This window comes from Thermobia domestica, chromosome 13, assembly GCF_964235325.1.
Source record: "Thermobia domestica chromosome 13, izTheDome1.hap1.1, whole genome shotgun sequence".
Taxonomy (NCBI): domain Eukaryota; kingdom Metazoa; phylum Arthropoda; class Insecta; order Zygentoma; family Lepismatidae; genus Thermobia; species Thermobia domestica.
In genome coordinates, this window is record NC_137466.1 from 25,998,213 (window position 1) to 26,021,266 (window position 23,054).

Here is a 23,054-nt window from a genome sequence, read left to right on the forward strand (position 1 = left end):
AAACGAACCTGTGCTAGGTTGTAACTAAAAATCACAAATGCTACCCGATTGTCAGGGCAGGAGCGCAGTAGGAAGGGGGCAAGCGGAGCTAGGAGATGCATCAGAAGGGATCAGGCGCGTTGGCGACGGTGGGTAGTGACATCTATTGTTTCGCGTACACAAAAATTTCAAATGCACTTGTCATAGTTTCATACTTGCAACGCTTCACTTGTTAACATTCAATACAGTTTCTGTACACTGTGCAGAAATACATTTCCGTCCAGTTAGAAGGGTCTCACCTTCAAAACTGAGGCTTGTAAACTTTTCCAATTTCAAGAAGAAAATCATGTACAAGTTTCCTGAGTTTTCCTTGCCTTAAATAAATATTCCGCTAAATAGCCCTCGAAATGCTCTTAGTTCTTCCCCATGCCTTTCGCGCTACTATATCATAAGAAATACACCTCTCCGCGAAATAGTCCTTCCCCCTCCATATACAGTGCCGCTTACATCATTTTAGCATTTCACTTATCTCACTTTCACTTATTCCTCCTCAGAAACTTATATCAATTTTCTAATTGACACGTTTAATTTCCTAAAATTGGTTCGGCGATACGGTACTTAACTCCTACAATATTTATGTCAAATGTCTGGACGGTGTATCGTGAATATATATATATATATATATATATATATATATATATATATATATACTTCTTCGACGATTACTGCCGGTGTCAAATTAAATTCCATGTGTTAAGGGGGGCATTGCGTAGCCCGGCGCAAATATTTTGAACGAGCATACGAAAGAAAGAAGTGAAAGAATGGTAGTTTTTCAACAATTATTTCGAGTGGTGTGCCTAAACTGGGAAGGTTCTAAATTACTAGTCCCCAATGTAGATTAGTACTTGGTTTGGTTTCTTTCTGTACTAAAGTTTATGTATTCTTTATTCATACAATATTGCCGAGCGTGCGTTAGCAAGTGAAGTCGGGTTCGAACTTCGCGGGGCTACTGTTTTCTGTCGTTACACCTCAATGGGAAAGGGGACCAGTAATCTAGAACCTTGGCGCCTAAACTTGACCTGAATATCTTTACCTTTCGGTAAGCTACACTGCGTCAAACTACAATAAGGTAAGTAAACGAGGCTAAGTCTACTAATTGAAACCTACGTGCAGTTTTACTATACGGATCTATAGTATAAATAGTAGTAGGAGTAGGAAAGGGTTAGAAGGCCCGTAAGGGTTCGTTGGGTTCTGTTCTTGACATAAAATGGGCAAATTGAAGACTTCCCCAATTTTTTCCATACATTTTTAGAACTGTACCGGAACCAAAACTTACAGAAACAATTCGTGTTACTGACAATTTGAAAATGTGGCGAAGGTTAGCGTAGCGAACGTACGTTGTTCCAGTGATGCCAATTCCTTCAGAGCCGTTTTCCCTTCACAAGCTTCAGAATTTCCCTTTTCCGGACAAAATTTCCCTTCATCCAAAACGTTCAATTACTGTATTTAGTACACGTATATTTAATCGTTTTCGCTTCCACCCCTCACCGCAATCTTATAATCACATACAAGCAGATACCTGGCAGCCTTCCTTTGAGCTTACGCAGAATTTGAACTTGATTTGTTGTTTAGGTATCTAAGGCGTCACTATAGAGGAGGGGAAAGGATATGGAAAGGTGTAGGCCAGGACCTATGTTAAAGGTGCAATCTCTGAATTTGCCTGGTGTGATTGAGGAAAAACCCTATAAATACCTCGCTCAGGACGGACAACCTAAATAAATCATAAAAAATATAAAATAAATATTACGTAACTAATTTTTATTATAGATATCATGATAGATTTTAATATTAATGTAACCTAAGGTACAACGAAATTATTAAGTATATATTTGGTATGTACTTACTTAAGAACAGAACTCCCATATTTACTGAAACGAATACGAACAGTTAAAAGAAAACTCTAGCTGCTACTGTCTTTGGCTGTACACGAGGAATGTTCGTAAGCACAATACAAAGTTTAGGGATGCGGAATTTTTAAGAATTTATAATTCTGTGCACACAGTCACCAGAAAATCTGTAAACTTACACAAACACACATACACTAATGACCCAGTATTCGCCCATATATACATATTTACATTCACGACACGCAGATTTTCTTCTCTTACATTGATTAATCCTCTTCAGAATCAATTTTTTGGTTGGGAAAAAATCTTCTAATTGGGAAAACCAAACTGTTATAATAGTTGGAGTGATAATTTAATTGAGAAATATTTAATCTTATTGCATTGCATTTAATTCAACAATGGGAAGATTAATTTTGATAAAAGATTTTAAATAAGTATTGTTCTAATGTTTCGAATTTAACTGAATATGTTGATCGATGTGTAATGTTGATAAATATTAACGAATGCAAAGCAAGATAACTTGTGAGAATTTATGTGAAATATGTGCAACGGATTGTGTTTGGAACAAATAGGATGTTGAATTTATACTGAATTTTAATGAGATTAATTAGATACGTAAATGCATTCAATCTATAAATGATTGAAGAGAGGTTCAAATTTCCCTGCAATATTGAGATATTACAAGCAATTTCCCTTTTCTCTAAAATTTATTCAAAATTTCCCTGCGCCTAGGGAAATTTCCCTTCAATTGGCATCACTGCGTTGTTCCAAATGTTCTGTCTGCAATCGAAAAGAGAGTTTTGTAATGACTATACGCCGGTGCACCAGCTCATTAGACATGTGTGCTACGAGTGCAAAATGGTCCATTGTGTACCTCACACGAAAGAATTATGATTCAGAAAGAAAATTGGAAAAAATACTGAACACAATTGGAAAGAAAGGACACAATCGGGAAAAAGGTCAACGTCAGAAAAAAGTCAAAATCGGGAAAAAAGTTCAGACAGTGAAAGAGGGACGAAAGACAAGTGTGAAGTGTTAACTAAAAAAAGAACAAAGAATAGAAAAAAGAAGGGAATGTGTCTACGTGTAAATGGAAAAGAAAATGTAAGTGTAGTGTAGGTGTATAGGAAATCCCACTCAACCCTCTTCCTGGGGCCGCGGTGGCTCAGTGGTAGAGCGTTCACCTCTGGTGCTTAGGGTCCCGGGTTCGATCCCAGCCCCACCAAGTGAAATTTGTGGTGGACAAACACCGTGTGCGTGGGTTTTCTAGGGGTTCTCCCGTTTCCTCCCACATTCCACCATTTCATTCATTACTCATTATCACCGTCTCCTTTAGCCTAACCGGCATAACGTGGGACGTAAAACTCAAAGATTTTATTTCATTTTTTCAACCCTCTTCCTCTCAAAGCACCCCAACACACGAGGCACTCGCAGAAACAGCCACTGTCGAACTCCGAAACCAGTTTTGCCAACAATTTAATACAAAAAGTCGCTAAATAGGAGATGAAATTACTCCAATTTTGGGTGAAAAATCGCAAAAAAAAATTTTTGTGGAATTTAGCCTCTTATATATATATATATATATATATATATATATATATATATATATATATATATATGTGTGTGTGTGTGTGTGTGTGTGTAGAAGATACGTGATCAATTCAAGCCATAGTACTATCTACGCTACAAGAACATATATGAAAGACTCACATATAACTAATAAATATTTCACTTTTATACATTTTTAACTTTATGATCAATTTTGCTTCAGCGAAATCAAAAATGAGTTTAGAAAAACGAACAAAATTAAAAGTCTCGCTTCAGTTTTACTCACGCTTCTACAGAAAATCTATTTGAAATCGGTAATGTATTATTTGTGCCTCTAAACAGAAGCTCTGTAAACTAAAGGACATTAAAACTGAGATTGGTCCCCATGAGGAGCTTAAAGATAACAGCAATCAAAGTGGGAATATAGAGATAAATGTTATGTACTTTCTCTGCTCGTCAACACCTGCACTGATTCAAATAAGCAAAAGGAAAATAAACATATATCTGAACTGATTCAAGCTAACGTAGGTGAGTAGCTAGGTTTGTAGGTAAGTCGCCAAATCGTCATTCCAAAATCAACAAAAAAGTCGCTAATCGGAAAAATTATTTTTTGTCCCTATCCTGGAAGGCGAATACCCTAGATTTAGCGACTTTTCCCCCAAATTGGCAACACTGTCCGAAAAGAGAGTTTTGGTATCTGCACTTTGCTTGACAGTGAAGTAACAAAAAGGTTAGTCTTGTCTTATCGTAGACCATTATCGGTGAAATAGAAGGTGTGCCCACTAGTATTAAAGTCATGTCTGCTACAATTGTAAAATTGTCTTATGTGTACCTCACACGGAGGATTTATGATACAGGAACACAATTGAATCAAATACAGGACACAATTGGGAAGAAAGGACCCAATCGGGAAAAAGTCAACGTCAGAAAAAGATCAAAATCGGGAAAGAAGTTCAGATAGTGAAAGAGGGCTGAACGCCAAGTTGAACAGAGCAAAAAGTTAGAGGAAAGCGGGAAGTGCAAAATGAAACAAAGAAGAAAGAGTATTAAAAGAAAAGGCTGTATGTAAGTGTAAAGGTCAAGGATCTTATAAAATAGACAATCTGCCCTTACAACAAAATCTTGAATCCATACGTCACAGTTCCCCCCCCCTTCCCTGCTCACTCCAACCAATAGGATCGTAATGTTTTGAGCCAACAATCATGTTGCAAACGAAAGTAGCCAATCAGATTATACTGGAAACAAGAGTAGCCAATCAGACGTGCCGATGCTCGGTTGTTTTTTGGCTTCATCGATTTAATAGGATGACGATACATATGGGCAGATCTTCTTTTTATAACATCCTTGGTAAAGGACATATTGGAAAGAAAGGACACAATCGTGAAAAAGGTCAACGTCAGGAAAAGGTCAAAATCGGGAAAGAAGTTCAAACAGTGAAAGAGGGCCGAAAGACAAGTTGAACAGGGCAAAAATTTAGAGGAAAGTGGGAAGCGTAAAATGAAAAAAGAACAGAGTAGAAAAAAGAAGGGGATGTAAGTACGTGTAAATGGAAAAGAAAATGTAAGCGTAGTGTAGTTGTATAGGAAATCCCATTCCACTCTTCCTCACAGAGCACCGCGACACACGAGGCACTCGCAGTAACGGCAACTGTCGAACTCCCAAAAGTAATTGACTCTCATTTTAAATTCTTTTTCTTCTTCTGCGTTTGCTACTTGCCTTAGCGAAGATCGCTCTCCCGGCAATTATAGACGGTGTATTCAAAAGAAACAGATGACGAATGAGATGAATCTTTAGAGATGCCTATAAGATGCGAAATAACGTAGATGTTTCTAAATAAAGATAATAGGCATTAAGAACAGGTAGGGATAAGGTGAAAATTAACGAATATACTATGGGCCAGAACCGTGTAATTTATGAAGAATAGGCTGGCGATGTTGGTAGAGAGAACAAGAGAAAATGAGATGATTGATGGAGCCAGTATCGAGACCCCAGTTACAAAGTGGAGTAGTGTGAGAAGATATAAACTTTGGGGAGTATACATAATGTGAAGTCTGTTACGGAGCAGAAAATGGAAAAATAGAGAGTTTGATGAATGAACCAAGTTGGAGAACGGAGAGAACAAAGATGGTGCCAGTACCAACATGCCTTTGTACAAGAGGCATTATAAGCAGTCCAGCGTTGATAATGAAGTCGTGGAGACTGGAGCAGGCGAGACTGGAAAATCAATGGGAGTGCCGTGGGCTCGGAAACGGGCTGCGGCATCAGCTAGAGAATTCCCAAGGATGCTTACATGACCTTTGGACCAAAATAAGTAAGTAGTATAGTTGAGGGAAGTGCGACGGTATAAAAGAAGGCGAATTTCATAAAAAATCCAGGACGATTTCGTATTCCAGGGGAAAGACTGTAGGGATTGTAGGAATGATTTAGAATCAGTGGCAATACAGTTAGATGGATACTGATATTGAAGAGAATGAAGAAGAGTCGCAAATAAGGCATAAGCTTCATTGAGAAAAGTAGTGACATAATGGGGAAGTTTAAAGCTGAAACATTGCTGAAGAGAGGAATCGTAAAAGGCAGATTCCAAATGGAAGCCCTAGCTACAACCATCGCAGTACAAATGCATAGTGTGCTGAAGGAGAGGAGATATGGAAGAGGAGAAACGATGCTGGTAAGAGGCGGGCGTTGAAAACTGAGCGGGAAGGTATTGCTGGAAAATTATTAAAAAAAAGATTGTAAAAAAACAGGATAGTCATGGAAATAGCAAGGGATACGTTCGCATCTCTCCCAGTTTTATACGTGCGCTGCATATGTAACAGATGTGGTGCAAGGTCTAGGTAACTGGTGTATATGAAAGGGAGAGATGCGAGATATGGAGAACGTTTGTGGCCTGTATGAAGGTGTTGGAGCTCAGTGATTTTAGGGAGGAGAGAGGATCGGGTAAATTGGAAACGTTGAAGACAGAATTTGTCTGACAGGTGTTTCAACTATATTGCTAAGGGTGGAACTCGGGTCTCAGAATAAAGCACAGTAGCAGCAGTGGTGGAAGGAAGGCTAGGAGTACGTCAGAGAGTAGTATATTCAAGGGATTGGAATTTTTGAAAGACCCTAGAAGGAGAAGGAGATAGAAAAAACCACCATACGTTAAAATAGATAAGTAAACCTGTTTGTATAACAGAAGGAGAACACGGAAATCTGTAGAGCAAGTAGAATTGGAAATATAACGAATCAAACGCAAGAAGTATGATGTTTTTGATGTAGAAGTTGATAACGGGGGTAAAACGTAAAGAAGAGTCTAAGACGATTCCGAAGTATTTAACAGAGGGACGGCGAGGACGGGTAATGCCGGTAAATGTAAGGGAGGGAAGATCGGGAGTGCGTTTGTGGGTAAAAACGAGAAAGAAAGTTTTATTCCAGTTTATTCTTAAGCCATGTTTGGAACACCAGGTGGAGAATGTGGTGAGAGCTGAAATGAGTTGTAGTATAGCAAGTTGAGGAGAGGGAGAAGTAATATAGAAGGCTAAATCATCACAATATAAAAGAACCCGTACAGTGTTACTGGTTTGGCGAAGAATAGGGGCCAGAAAAAGGTTGAATAAAGGAGGAGACAATACAGAACCTTGAGGAAGATCTTGGGAAGCGGTGTGACCTTCAGAGAGTTGGTAATCGATTCCAAGATACAAGGTACGTTGGACCAGATAGTTGTAAATAATACGGAGATATTTCGAAGGGATGCCTTGTGCCAAAGTATATCTATGAGGTCATAAAGGGGAACAGAGTCATAAGCATGTGAAAGGTCAATGAATACGGCAAAAACTAGGGAAAAAGGTACGGGAAAAAGCAAGCCAAATTTCGGAGATAAGAACGGAAAGGCAGTCGGAAAAACTGGAACCAAATCGACAACCATATTGTTGTTTGTAAAATAAAAGGTGGCGTTCAGAGAACCATTGGAGGCATTGTTTCAGGAGATGTTCGAAGACATTTAAGAGACTTGAGTAGAGGGCAATAGGGCGGTAATATTCAGCGATACCAAGTTGTTTTGTAGGTTCGAGGATGGGAATAATAATGTAGTCTTTACACGGAGGGGAAATTCGCTCAGAAGACCATACAGTGTATATAAGGTGAGTAAGAATTGCTGGTACGGTGGGGGAAGATGTAGGTGGCGGTAATGTATGCCGTCTTTGCCAGCTGAAGAGTTGGGTAGACGGGATAAGATGAGAGTGAGTACAGACATGGTGAGAGGAAGATGGATAGGGGTGGATGGTTCTGGGGAATAAAGAGGATAGAGCCAGAGACGAGGGAAGAAGCACGTGGATGGGGCTAATTGGGAATGGAATTGATGGAGCCAGGGAGAGGAAGTAGATTCAGCAGAGGGAAGACGACACTTCTTGTTACGAAGGGACCGGTAAAATTTCCAAATGGAGGATAAAGAGGAACCATAACGTAAGTTTGAACAAAATTGTCGCCAGGCATTACGACGGGTATATAGAAGAATACGGGCCGTGGTGCCTTGGGTTTGTTATTATACCGAGGTATGTTTTAAGGGCTTGACGCCTTCGGAAAACCCATTGCTGACATTAGCTAGTCCACCATTTAGGATAAGGAGAATGGACGATGGAGGAACGAATTGAGTGAGAGGGATCAGGGTGCGAGTGTGATACTGCCTGGAAAAGGCGAGAACATAAGGCAGTGTGAAGATGTAAAGGATCGTGGGACGAGGAAGGGGGTGAGAAATGGTCAAAGCAGGAAGAATAAAGGGACCAATCAAGGTTAGTGGAATATGGGCGACCTGTAGGGGATGAGGAAGGAAAGGGAGGAGAAGTAGCGTTATGTAAAATGATGGGGAAGTGATCACTGCCGTAGGTATCGGAAGTAACAGTCCATGTGAGGTGGCTAGAGTAAGCAGGAGAACAAAAGGTAAGATCAGGAGCGGTAGGAATTTCGCGGGGACGGGAAAGACGTGTAGGAGTACCGGTATTCAGAAGAGTACAGAGCAAGGTGGGAAGTAGGCGATAGAGGCCAGAGCCAGCTGGGTTGGAAAAAGGAGCCCCCAGAACGAGTGGTTACAATTTACGTCACCGCCTACAATCCAGGGAGGGGAAAGGAAATTAAAAAGATAGAGACAGAGATGATCATGAAGGTGAACGTAATGGGGATTATAAAGGTTAACCAGGGTGAGAGAGTGAACGGTGACCATTTGGCATTGAACTTATGGGTATTGGATGGGAAGAGGGTGTATAACGTAATGTAAAGTGTTATGAATGCCGAGAGAGAGTCCCCTCGACCGTCTGGGCGAACATCATGAAGACAATGGTAGGAAGGGATATTAAAGCGGTAAGAATCTTTAAGCCAGGTTTCTTTGAGTAGGAGAAAAGATAGTTGGATTAAATATATGAGGTAATGTAAGGCGTAAGTTTACTGCTCGGACTCTTCATGTTCCATTGTAAGAGATTAGGAAAGAATGAACCAGATGAGGTTATAGTGAATGTGATTGTAATTGCTTGAGTATGGTGATGCAATATTTATAATCGGGTTTTGACAGTTTCTGAAAAGATGGGAAGGGGAGAAAATGCTAAAGGGGATCGTTCAGTTGGAAGAGATGGGGGCCGGTCAGAAATAGAAGGCGAAAAGTGAGGACTAAGAGAGCGTTATTTCTCACACCAGAAGGAGAGGAAGGAGATTGAGAAGTGGAGGCCGAGAGATAGCAGCTGAATATGAAAAGGAAGCAGAGGTAAGGATAGAGGTCGGAGTAAAGCTAGAAGTGGAGAGAAAGGACAAAGTAGAATGGGTAGGTGGATATCCCTTTAAGGAGCGTTGAGAAGGGGACGTAGAAAATAGCGTCGTTTAGCATCGGTATAGGATAGATGTTCTGCAACCATGAGGGTGTTAATTTGAATTTGTATGAGGCGTTCGGGACAGTGAGAAAAGGTAGCCACGTGTTCACGAGCGCAGTGCTTGCACTTGGGAGGTGCAGAGCAGGGGGAAGAAGAGTAACCTGTTTAGCCGCACGTGACACAAGGTTCCTTACCACGCCCGGCCTGCTTAAAATGGCCGTAAAATAGGCAGTAGTACATTGTTTTAGTCGGGGGATATATGTTTCAACGGGAAGGTGAAAATAGAAAAGGATGCCAAGGGAGGGGAGAGTTTTGTCATCAAAAGTAACTACGATTGGTCCGGTGGGGATGGAAAAGGATGTAGAATCCGTAACAGAAGAGTTAGAGTGGGAGGTTGGGGGTGAAGAAGAGTCAGATGTAGGGGAACAGAAGAATCATCAGAGGAAGAACGTTTACGAAACATGCGGCGAACATAAAAATTGGAGCACTACATCGGAACCTAGTGATAAGTTCATCGTCCGTTAAAGATGGGTCGACTCCTCGTAAAATGCCCTGACAAGAATCGGGATATTTCGGAATGTAAGCACGCCAGTTATGTGCCATCTATAAACGATGTTGAAGGAAATCGTTGGCGGCTTTGCCAGTAAGAAAAAGGAACTTTAAGCCCTGAGGGCCAAGAGTACGAATATCAGTTACATCTGTTAGATTATTATTGTATAAGAGTCTACCTAGTTTCATAGGATGTTGTTTGCTCAAAGCAGAAGTGGAGGAAACGTGGACGGCATAAGGTCCAAGATGGTGATCTTTATAAGTATTATTCTTCGTATGTGTATAGGGCACATTTGATACATGGGAATTTGAAGGATTAGTAGGCGGAGAAATATCCATCTTAGTGAATCGAAGCACGTGTCCGTCTGATGAGGCTGCCATGTTAGGCAGCGACGAAAGACAAAAAAGGAACCTTGCACTTATGCACAACACACGGAGAAAATAAAAGGTAAGAACACTACACAAGTCAAGTACACAATATCACCACAGAAGTAACACTTTGAATCACTCGGAATCTGCTGTAGGCCTATCACAGGTGTACATCCATTCGAAGCGCAATTAAAAGTCCTCATTTTAAATCATTCACAAAGTTCTTTTTCTTAACATTCTAACCTCACACAGAGGTTGAAAATAGGGGGAGATGCGGCGCCGTAGTAGCTAAGTGCGCTACGGCCCTGGAATTGCCAAAAAAGAATTAAAAATAGATAAATCTTTACTAAAGTCATTGCTCAATGTACATTTGTAACACGTTGCGCCCAGTAAAAATCCTTGAAGAAGATATATGTTGCGTGCGCTGAAGACGGGTCCTCTAACTGAGATAACTATGTTAGTAATGATCTTGAAAATTATCCTAGTGGGGAGATGCAAAATGTCAAATGGATTTCGGACAGTTCTCTAAGTGATGAGTGACGCGTAGCACGACATATATAGATAATGAAGATTGTCGGGCAATATCATGAATGTTTTCACTAAGGAATCAGTCAGTTTTTTCTTATTATTATTATTACTATTCATTGGTGGTCTTGCCTTTTGTATTTTGATTAGCTTAAGAAGCAAAATTGAGAAGGAAAAAAATCACAGAAGTCGATTTGTCAATATCCAGAAGTATTTTCGCTAGATACATCATCAAATGCCTTGAAGCTAATCTTTTTTTAAGGTATCCACATAGAAATGAAGAGTATATGTGCATCGTGTTTGGTAGTTTAGAGAGGCATACAATTTATCTGTAAAAAATCAATCAATAATTGGATAAGAGTCCAAGAGGTCGTAGCTAAAATTTATGCGACAGAAAAAGGACTATAACCAAGTGCTCTGTGGAGTTTATTAATCATATAAGATCTGCCTTTAGAAATTGTTTGCAAACAAAAATTAAATGATTTAAAGATACAATATCACGCTGCCACCAACATAAAGGTGTAGTCGATTTATGTATTTGATATAATTAATAAGGCGTTAAGGCGGTGTTAAAGAGAAGGCGGTATAATATAATTACTCTGTGTCGAGACCAATTATGTATAGCAAGCCATGGTTTGGGTTGAGAGAGAGACATGATTTGTCATTAGTGTCGCTGTGGTCCGGACCTATTTTCGGATTTCCAAGCATGTAACATCTGGATTGATTTCATTTGATGATAGGAATAAAGTTTAAGTGACTAACTTTAATAAAAGCTGGTTGACCATCAGTACATGTAGACTTTGCAGCTAGATCGGTATCATCATGGAATTTGATATTAGAATGTAATTTCGTGTGTAAAAATTGTATAATATATCATTATTCTTGAAGTTGATGGTATAAAAATTATATATTTAAAAGAAGCCAAGTAGTTTTAACATTCCAATGGGTCTGTCTCAAAGCGTTAAGGACACTGAGAGCATCAGAGTAGATACAGGTATTGTAAAGTTGTATTTTTTTATTAATAAAAGGGCTTCCCGAACGGCTAAAGCCTCTCCTTCGAAAATACATGGTGGCGCACGAAATGATCCACCATTCTCTTTTTAAATAATAGCTTTACCCACAATCAGAACAGAAAGAAATGCACGTCTTAAGAATAAGTGTACTGTGGAGAAATGTTCTAATTCAAAACATGTTTAATGTGGCCGCCATTGTTGATCTGAACTGCATTTAATCGAACACTGAGGTTATTCACTACTCGACGACACATATTTTAATCAATTTCACTGCAAACCCGAACAAGAAGTCGTCTGAGATCTGTTAAATTGTTGGGATATTTCGGAAAAATATGTTCCTTCAAATACCCCCACAGAAAGTAATCACGTGGGTAAAGATCAGGACTATGAGGTGGCCAAGATTGTCTAGCATGAAACCGGTCTGTAAACCGGTCAGAAATAACGCGCATGTGAAAAATTTCGTGTAAGAAATTCAAGACAACTTTCGCAATGTGCGGTGTGGCTTCATCTTGCATGAACCACTGCGTGTTGATGGGCAAAGCAGTAGCAAGCAATTGCGGGACAAAATTATTCGGGAGCATAGTCAAGTAACGCTCATTGTTTACTGTTTCTTCGCAAAATAATGCCCTTCAGTCCATGGCTGGAAATTGCAACCCACACTATAATCCTGGGAGCGTGTTTTCCATGAATCAACCGTGGATTTTCATTGGCCCAAAAACGCACATTTTGTTTGCTGACCACTCCGTCCAAATGGAAATGTGCCTTTTCAGAAAACCAAACGTTTTGAAAGATTCGTAGCGTACCCTCTGCCCATTGCACGAACACTAATCTTTGCTGCTTGTGATCGTTTGTGAGTCGTTGCACAACGGTCATCTTGTATGGATAAAAATGGAGGTCACTCTTCAGAATTCGTTGAACCGAACGTCTTGATATGCCAAATTGCACTACTGCCTTTCTTGTCGACTTTCCGGGACTCCTCTGCATTGCAACTCTAACAGCTTCAATTCAACAGGCAAACACTCAGGCTTCTGTAGAGGACGCTTCGGCTCCGATATTGTTCATTCTCTCCGAAAGTTTTCATACAGTCTGTGGATGGTTTTGTTGGAGGGAGCCCATTGTGTATTAAACTTCTCTAGAAACCGTCTTTGAGCAACAATAACACTTTTTGATTCATGGAACAAAGTTGAGCGCTGCTCTGTGGTCAGTCTGCACTTGTCAGCCATCTTGAAAACTAGCCCTCTAGCGGCGGCAGGGTGAGTTAGGTGTCAATTTCTTCTTCAACTGTTTCTCCAAACTGTACTACTACTGCTGTAAAAGTGTACATTGCGATTTCTTGTTCTTTAAAATAAAACAAATGGTGGATCATTTCGTGCGCCACCCTGTAGTAAAATATTGAGGAAGTTTGAACTTTTTGATAATATAAAGAGTAGGAACAACAACTGCTGCGCCGACATTCTGATGAATGTATTTAGATGCATCTGTAAAAACCAGTATGCAATTTGATGATAGCTGATCCACACAAGAGTGCCAAATGTAATTGTTGATATTTGGTAAATGTCTTGAAATCGAAGAAGTGACGTAATGGGGAAGAATTGTCTTTATTTGTACCAAACTCGTTGTATAGTGAAATATGTAGCACGGCAGTGATGGTGATTGTAGGATCATTCCTTCGTACTTGTGAACTTTAAAAACGCTCTGACTAATCTGATGAAGCTGTGCTATAAGACAATTCTTCGTTTCCGCCAATCGTAACAAAAGAAAAGTTTCTGCTAATTTGGAAATTTGTAAGTCAATAGGAATCATACCAGTCTTCTCAAACGGAGCATTTTTCGGGCAGAAGGTAAGTTGGGAAAGGATAATTTTAAGTGCATCATATAAAAGTTTGGTTGATCACTGACAAAAATGATTTATAAAATATGCTTCCATAAAGAATATTCGCCACCATACAATGTGTAATAATTTTGTAAAGACAAGTTGGATTGAGTCCCCAACGTTTTGCAGTTAAGCTTTTGAGAATGTTGTAGTACGAATCCAGTGCGGTTGACTATGGAGCTAAGTGAGGTCTCCAAGTCATTTTTCTGTCCAAAGAAACCCCAAGGTATTTGAGGTGGCGACCATAGCGTAATGAGCGATCTTCAATATGAATGGTAGGGAGTGCATAACAACGTCTTTGCGTGAAGACGGAGTATACAGTTTTCTCCCAGTTGATTTCGGTACCATTGTTCATAGACCAACGTAAGAGTTTCTGTAAGGTTTGTTCAATAAGAATTGTCTCTCGGTGAAGATTATCCGTAGTAAGTATTAAAATAATGTTATCAGCATACGAATACAGTTTTTCTTCATGATTATGTTATGAGGTCCAATATATAGAGATTGAAGAGAGTAGGACTTAACTTACTTCCCTGGAGTAAGCCAACCGATATAGTTCTAGGTTTATTGTAATGTTTGTTAAGTTTGATAGAAAAAAATATTTCAGTTAATGAGTAAGTTATGAATGATTCTAATAAATTTGGGAGGTATCTGTAACAGGTATAGCTTTTGAATGAGAAGATCTAAGATAATGGAGTCGTGTGCTTTTCTCAACTCAACGCTAACTACAATAACAAATTGTTTTTCAAGATAAGCCTGATAGATGTCAACGATGAGTGGCCCAAGTCCTCTATGTAGAGGTGGTTTTTCGTAGGCCGGTGATAGTAGGAGGAAAAATTTGATTATGTTCCAAAAACCACTGTAATCTGGATAAAAGCAAGTCTTCAATTATCTTGAGGGAGCAAGGAAATAATGCGATTGGCCTATAGTTGTCCGCGTTGCCAATGTGTTGCTTATTTTTTAAAATAGGAACAATAAGAACTTGTTTCCAATGAGATGGAATATGGGCAGTGTACCAAATATTATTATATATTTGTAATAACAGAGCCTTCCCACGAACAGAAAGAGTGGTAAAATGTTTATAATAAATACCATCGATGCCAGGAGAGGTATTGGCATGAAGATGCTGAAAAACAACGTTGAGTTCCACTTCTGAAAAACTAGTTTCCAAAACAGAAGATCCCTGTGGCAGAATAAAAGGTAAAAGATGACGCCGAGAATTATTGACAATGCAGGGAACCAATTGTTGATGAAAATCGGCGATCCAATGCTGGTCATCCAAGCGATGCATAGACGGAGGTCGTGAATTATTACAACGATGAATTTGGTGCTTCAAGAAATTCCAAATTTTATGTTTGGGAGTGAGATAGGAGAGATTATTACAAAAATGTTCCCAGCTTTTCCTTTTGTAATGTAAGGTGATTCTTTTAACAATGGCTTTACATTTGCGCTAATGAAGGAAATAGTTTTGTTCTGGTCTTTAAAAAAAATCAGAGATTTTTGACAATTATTGACTGCTTGTTGACATTCGACATTCCACCAATGTGGATCATGAGATGTAGAGGTACGGTTTGACAGTTTCCTAGATGGAGAATTATTCGAAGTTATTTTCGAGACTGATACAGCATGTTTGATAAAAGTATGTGTGGTATTGACAGAAAGAGACTCTTTATTGATAAGATGACAAGAATATTCCATAGCATGTTGATATGTATCCCAATCGAGGTGAAGGGTAATGGATTGTAATTTCGATTTGAAATCTTTTGCAATAGGATTATGAAAAGGAGATGTGATGGCTACCGGATGAGTGGAGAATAAGATAGGATAATGATCGCTTCCTCCCGGATCAAAATATACAGACCAGGTAGTATGAACATTTTACGAATTTTACACAAGAGTTATATCCGGAACACTCATCCCACGCTGGGTAATGTGTGTGGGAGTGCCATTATTAATTGCAATGTAGTGAGAAACAGGTAATGCTTTGAGGAGATTGTTTCCTTTAGTATTATTTCAATAACTTCCAAATAACTGGCACTAGGTATTGATATTTCCAGTTATGTAATCAAACTGATGAGTATCAGAAAAAATAGCTTCCCAAAAATCTGCATGAGGAACAATATGTGAAGGTATGTAGATATTCAGAAAATTGAGATTTTGAATATTTAAAGAGAAAGTTGGATATCAGGATCCGGACACGGGATGGAAAGCTGATTGGTGATGTAAGAGAGATTGTTTTTGATACAGAAGGCAATACCACCGTATCCATCTGCTTGGTTTTGTGTTACAATATGATAGTTCTTGAGACGGAAAAGTATGCTCGGTTCGCTGCAGTGTTCGGGAGTGGCTGGAGAGAGACTTGTCAGGGGGTGAACAGCCCCGTCCTCCCCTGTGTTTCACTGTAACCTATCACAGTCATTCTTCAACAGGTTACCATACTGTGCAGAGTTCAAACGTATTTATTATTGTAATTTATTTCTGCAACTATACGTGGATTATTATTATTATTATTATTATTATTATTATTATTATTATTATTATTATTATTATTATTATTATTATTATTTTATAATGGAGGGTAATACTTGTAAGCGTCAAGTGAAACGTAAACAGGATTATAAAATTGTGTATACGCAAGCATCAAGCTGCCGTAATTCAACATTTCACAGGAGAACCGTAGCTGCCTGTGGTAAAAGTTTACGAACAATGTAGTGAAATGTGAGCGAGGGGAAGGTTTGGGACTGGGAGGAAGTCTCAGTCAACCCCGTGATTTGGCTCTGCTCAAACGTATCTTCTAAAGATGCGCTATGGATGAAACAAATTCCGAACATACAAGATATAAATTATTAGCCATCACTGGTTTATTAGCTAGTGCTCACGCCTTTGGTGCATTTGTTTAACTCACGGCATCTAGACCTGCAGTTTCACTTCTCATGTAATCTTGGTGTTGAAAATATACAACAAACAAACAAACATTTCATTTCCATCTCATTTTTATTTCATTTCCAAATTACAGTAATTAAAGCGAGTTTTAGTAAAGCTTCTACCAGTCGACTCTATTGGCATCTCCATCTGTCCATTTATCTCTTTCACGATAACATTCGTGAAATGTAACTGATTTTAACTAAACTTGGTATGCACCTTCCTTCAACAATCGCCGTCCTGCAACATGCCGTTCTCTATTTTTTGGCGTTATAATACATGTATAATAAGGGGTAAAATCGCCGTCATGTTGCAGGTTTGAGCATTTGCGTGTTAAACAATTTTACAGGATAATCTACGCAAAAATTAGTCGATTTCGACAAAACTTGTTGTACAGTTTCTCAGAGAGAATCCCATGATTCCTTCAGCTGGGGGTTAAAATGTGCCAATAGTGGAAGGGAGAAGACCTGCCTCCAAATTTAAGAAATATGTTCCACGAAAATGTGATTTTACAAAGGTGTTTGATTTTTATGAAATATACTGAATGCTTTCTTTAAGGAAAAATAAAAATGAAATGAAATCTTCGAGTTTTACGTCCCACGGTTATGCCGGTTAAGCTAAAGGAGACGGTGTTAATGAGTAATGAATGAAATGGTGGAATGAAAATGGGAGGAAACGGGAGAACCCACGCACACGGTGTTTGTCCACCACAAAGTTCACTTGGCGGGGGCTGGGATCGAACCCGAGACCCCAAGCACCAGAGGTAAACGCTCTACCACTGAGCCACCGCGGCTTTCTTTAAAGATTCCGAATCATCTCTGGATAGACTTAACAGTATGAAAGAATAAAGGCTGGATTTGATACCTCCTTCCTACCCCGGTATATTTTGACAAGTTGTACAATAAGCTTCGTAAAAGTTTATTTTCTACAGTACTCCGTCCTTGGGATTAAAATTGTCAAAGGTAAATAGTGAGTCTACTCCACTGATGGAGGGTAAATACTCCCATATCTTTGATTTAAAAAATATGTTCCATGGTGTATATATATATATATATATATATATATATATATATATATATATACAGTGATTCTTTCAGGGGGTGAGCCGGGGGGTATTACCCCCCCGGAACTTGAAAGCTACCCCCCCGGCGCATTCTCAAAGAATATAAGAATGTTCAGAAACCTATATATTTCTGTACTCGAAAAAAGAAACAACACAAATATTGGCTTGAGTACGTTTGTGAACGGGAAAGAGAACAAAATGTATAACCATCAGATATATTACTCTTCATCTCACACAAGAACTTCATTTCTTGTCGCGCAAACTAAGAAAGCAGTTTGATTGCATTGGCGGTCACTCCCAACAGAGCAAGCACCAAATACACATTACATTTTCCTTCCTTTGCTGCTACAGACGCGGGGGTGAGCGGTTAACAGGTTTTGTCCTTTCAGCTGAACTCCCGAAGGGTGTTCACGGGAGGGACACTTCCAACCTCTCTCAATTATCTTTTTGGCTCGTAAGGTTCCTGAGGGAGTGAGGTACATAGGGTATAAGAACAAACGACACATTTTGGAAAACATGGTTATAAAGGCAGCTTACCTCTCCCTAGCATTCAAAAACCTCTTGGTGCTGAGTAAAAAGAGAAATATTGACCGTAGATCACATAAGAAGGAAGAGAAACTCCAGTATATATATATATATATATAATGGAGACAATGGTTGTAAGCTGTCCTTTTGCAAAATTTTATTGGGCAGAAACAATGAAGTTAGGTCGTATGGCGGTAGTGATAGTTGCTTGGTGGCAATCGGCTCGTAGCTGGAATAGACGGTTCGCTTTATCCCTCCTCTAACCCCAGGCCTGAAATGCTCCTCTGTATATATATATATACTACAAAACATGCCTCTTTCCCTGCCTGTTTATCTTTCTATATTTATTTTAAATGCATTTTATTACTATAAGAGAGAGAAGTGGGTTCGGACAGAACTTGGCTGGCGTCTTTCGCTGTGGACAATTTTGAGACAGTTCTATTACTGCAACGTACTGTTAGCGTGTGAAGTGTTGTGTGGCTTACTTCAAAACTTTGAATCAGGCTGTTTCACAATTCCACAAGAAAACTTAAATTTTCTTTTGTTCTTGTAAAACCTGAAAAATGTGCGCTGGGAGGAGACGGTAGAGACAATAGTGTATATTGCGTGATTGTTCGATTTTGCGTGCTGTAACTAACTTTCAAATTACATTTTTGATGTTCTTTTTTATTGTTTATTTATTTATTTTACTTGAAGTGACAGATTGAAAATCACAGAGATGAGCGCAAAACGAAAAGCAGGTACTTTACTGTCATACTTTACCAAAAAAATAAAGCATGGGTCATCGCTCGAAGAGAGTTCAAGAGTACCAGAAGGCAGTCCCACTATTTCCTCATCTCACCCACAGGAACCTCTTCCTTCAACTTCTTTCAACTCCGGATGTTCTGCTGTACAGGGAAGATCGAAACATGAATATCGTTTCATGACTTCTTGGACAGATAAATACAAGTGGTTAGTTTATGACGAGAATCGGGGAGGTGCATTTTGTGGTGTGTGTTCAAGATATTATCAAAATGATTTAAATGTAGCACAGAAAACTAAAGGCGTATTCATTACAGTTCCGTTCACAAATTTCAGAAAAGCAACTGGTACTACAGGGAAACTCCACAAGCATGATTCCTCTGAATATCACAAAAGTGCAATGGTGAAAGAAAATCTTCGAATTTTACATGAAAATAAACCTATTCATTCAATTTTACAGCAACAAAGCAGCACTGAAATCGAAGAAAACAAACAGGCTGTAAAAATTCTCTTGCGCAGTTTATATTTTCTTGTGAAAGAAGAAGTGGCTCATACGAGTAAATATGAACATATTGTAAGAAATTTGATGGCTCCGTGTATTCAAAGTTTAAACGACTGGCTTCAGATAAAGAGTGAGCGTGCAACATACTGCAGCAAAGACACAGCTTGTGAGATGTTGGAGTGCATGGGAGAAGTGTTAGATGAGGAGTTTGCTGCTGAACTTAAAGATAAACCTTTTGCGTTAATGGCTGACGAATCGACTAACACAGCGAATAAATCAGAGCTTTCTGTCTGTGTGAGATATGTTACTGACAGCTGCGTAGTGAGGGAGAGATTTCTATGCATAACTACGCTTCAGGACACTACCGCCGAAACTATTACAAATTGTATTGAAAATGAAATAACCAAACGAAATTTGTCATTTGATAATCTTGTGGCATGTGGATTCGATGGGGGTTCTAATTTCTCTGGTAGTGTTTCTGGGGTGCAGAAGAGAATTTCAGAAAAGGCAAAGAGAAATGTCCCGTATATACATTGTAGAGCGCATGTTTTGGCCCTTTCAGTGACAAGTGCAAAAAATTTGTTTCCATGTGTAAAAAGATTTTTTTACGTTGTGAGGGACATTTGCAAGATATTCCGCCAATCTCCGAAAAGAGAAGCTGCTCTTCACGATGTTCAAAAAATGTTACAGGACCCTACTTTGAAAATTCCAGAACCCATGGATGTACGTTGGCTCAGTCATCACAAAACCATTCAAACCATTAAAAAATGTTATGGATCAATAATGATGACGTTAGAGCACTTATATAAAGAAGGTGGAGATTTTTGTTCCTTGGCAGGTGGAATATTAATTGAAATGGAAAGTTCGACCTTTCTTCTAACATTGTGCTTGTTGGTAGAGATACTGGGATCCGTTTCAAATCTAAGTAAGTACCTGCAAAAGGAAGACTGTCAGTTAGCGAATTTACCCCAGCTGATTTCAAGTACTGAGGCTCACCTGAAGTCAATTTCTGAAGATGCAAATAAAGCAGCAAGACAAGAGTCTAGTACCATTTTTACTACTTACGACGAAATGAAAGTTAAACTTTCAGGAATCCGAACAATCAAGTCAGATCCATCTGAAGAAAAGAAATGTTTGGGAATGCTTGCTAAATTCGCTGATGCTGTAGCCACTGAAATGGGCAGAAGGTTTAATAAGCAAGCTGTTGATTTGATTTCAGCGTGTTCATTTTTTCAATCATTTGATTCTATCAACATATCAAAGAATCAGATGTGAAAAGTCTCTGTAGCATTCTGTCCGGCATAGATGAAGATCACTTATACGCAGATCTTCAATCTTTCAAATTTCTGGCACCAAATGTGAATGACAAGATATCGCCATTAAAATACATTTTAACATCATCTTTTGGATACGATGAACTTAAAAAGGCCAGTGTAAAAATTCTAACAGTGCCAATATCAACAGCCACCGTTGAAAGATCTTTCAGTGCCATGAACAGAATAATGACACCGTTGAGGAATCGATTAGGGGAAACTTCCTTCGACCATTGCATGAGAATTTCCATTGAAGGAGAAGAAGTTCCTAGTGAAGAATTTCTCTGCAAAGTTATAGAACGTTATGCAACCAAAAAGCAAAGAAGAATGCGTTTACGTTAAGTGGAAAGTACTTCTAAAATAACTAATACCAATTGCCTTTTTATTTATTTATTTATTTTATTTTATTTTATTTTATTTTTTATTTTATTTTATTTTATTTTATTTTTTTTTAGGTGAGAATGAAGTTATTTTGTGATGTGAGTGTGGATGCGTGTATTCGGGAGGAAGAATTGTCTTACAGTTTGACTTACGTGCTTCACAGTTCAGCTTTTTGTATTACATAATTATGTGGATATTATGAAGTGTTAGTGATTGAACTGCAAACAATGGTGTCCATCTCAGCTTTGTCGGCAGGTTAGCTTTGAGGAACATAACAGGTAAGACTACAAATTCTTAATTAAAAAAAAAAATCGCATGTTATTATAATCATTAGAATCATAAATGTGCTATAAAGTACATTTACGAGTACGAATCTAATTCTTCAATCAAGTACTAACTGAATATTCTATACGTGTCTGTTATTTTCTTCATAGGAAAATTCTATCTTTAAATCGTCGATACGCGCCACCACTTCCCTATGATTATATTTTCAATTGAGAGTACTTTTCATTGTGAAATCATTGAACTTTTGGTTTCCAACGTTACCCCCCCAGAGCCTGAAAATACCCCCTCGGAGATTTTTTTCTGAAAGAAACACTGTATATATATATATATATATATATATATATATATATATATATATATATATATATATATATATATATATATATATATATATGTGTGTGTGTGTGTGTGTGTGTGTGTGTGTATGTATGTTCCATGGTAAAATCGATCGGCAATGATAGAATGACCTTTCCTGTCCCCGCCGTCATGCCTCGATATAAGAACTATGTTCAACGATTATGTACGTAATAGTCATTTCACTTTGATACAATATGATATGTTAGTTTAAGTTTTTCTTTGATAATCTCCTATGCCGGGAGTTGAAGTCTTTCAAAAATAAGCAGTTATTCCTCAAATACACACACATATACGAGAGTCCTCACATTGTGTTGATTTAAACCATTGAGTCAGTGTTGTTACGTCCGAAGATCAAAAAGTAGCGTGTCTGTACTCCAAATCAGCGAATTCCAACTATTTGTAGCCCAAATATATGGAAACGAACTATTTGGTAACCAATGACTGGTGCTAATGAAATAACTTTTAACATGGGCTGGAAAATGTGCTGGACATATTGCAAGAAGAAATTATGATCTACGGACGAACACAATTCTAGATTGGATACCACAAGGCAAAAACAGCCTATGAAACGTCCGCATACAAGAAAGTGTGACGAAATCAAGAACAGTGGGGAGTAACCTGGAAAAGAATTGCCCAAGATAGATGTTTGTGCAGAAGAATTGGAAAGAACTTGCAGTGGATTGATAATGGTTGATTATGATGATGGTGATGATCTTATTGGAATATATCTGGACCTCGGAAGTAAACTAAACCAAGCCACAATTTCATGATTTTACAGAAGCAAAGAACCCGCTTCCTGAACCAAGACCTATAGTACTGTTTTTCAAACTACACTAATTAGTTACAAAGTAGTAGTTGCTTTTAGACTTACATTATTACACCACTAGAAAGAACATAGTCTATTAAAAAGTATTCTTAACTCAATTTCGAACAGAAAGTGACTTAGCATAGTCTACCTCTAAAGTTCACACACATATGTATACTAGCCTTTGGCTAGCTGAGGCTCCCCCCACACCCCCGCGTATGCTCGGCCTGCGGCCTCGCATCACTTACGTATCAGCCTTTGCATCAAGAATGAATTTTGTGCATTTGCTCTTTAATTACATTTCCTGAATTTGAGAAAGGTGGGGGTTTCGCACCCGGCCCCTCACGTGTACTCGGCCTTGCACGTTTTAGATCCACAATTTCACCCAATTTCAAGTTTTTTTTTCTATTTCAACTACCTTATATATAAGATTTTGCATTCCAAAAAAGAGCTCCTCCGTGGCTAAGCGGTTAGCGTACGCGCCTTTGGCGTGGGAGACCCGGGTTCGATTCCCGGCGGGAGCTCATGTGGTTCGGATTCCACGTTAATCAGTAGGTCCACGTCTCATAT

General features: G+C 38.8%; 1 protein-coding gene across 3 annotated transcripts in view; it reads right to left on the reverse strand.

Moving 5' to 3' along the window:
• The window catches only part of LOC145668056 (uncharacterized), a 47,948-nt gene extending 46,539 nt beyond the window's left edge, over positions 1-1,409 (reverse strand). The window contains exon 1 of one of the 3 annotated variants that reach the window (XM_081735548.1): positions 1,316-1,409. The gene's annotated coding sequence lies outside the window, so the exon portion shown is untranslated. Of the gene's footprint in view, positions 1-8; positions 618-1,315 lie in introns of those variants that run through there. The other 2 variants (XM_081735552.1, XM_081735549.1) reach the window with 2 other exon arrangements.
• Between the last annotated feature and the right edge of the window lie 21,645 nt (positions 1,410-23,054).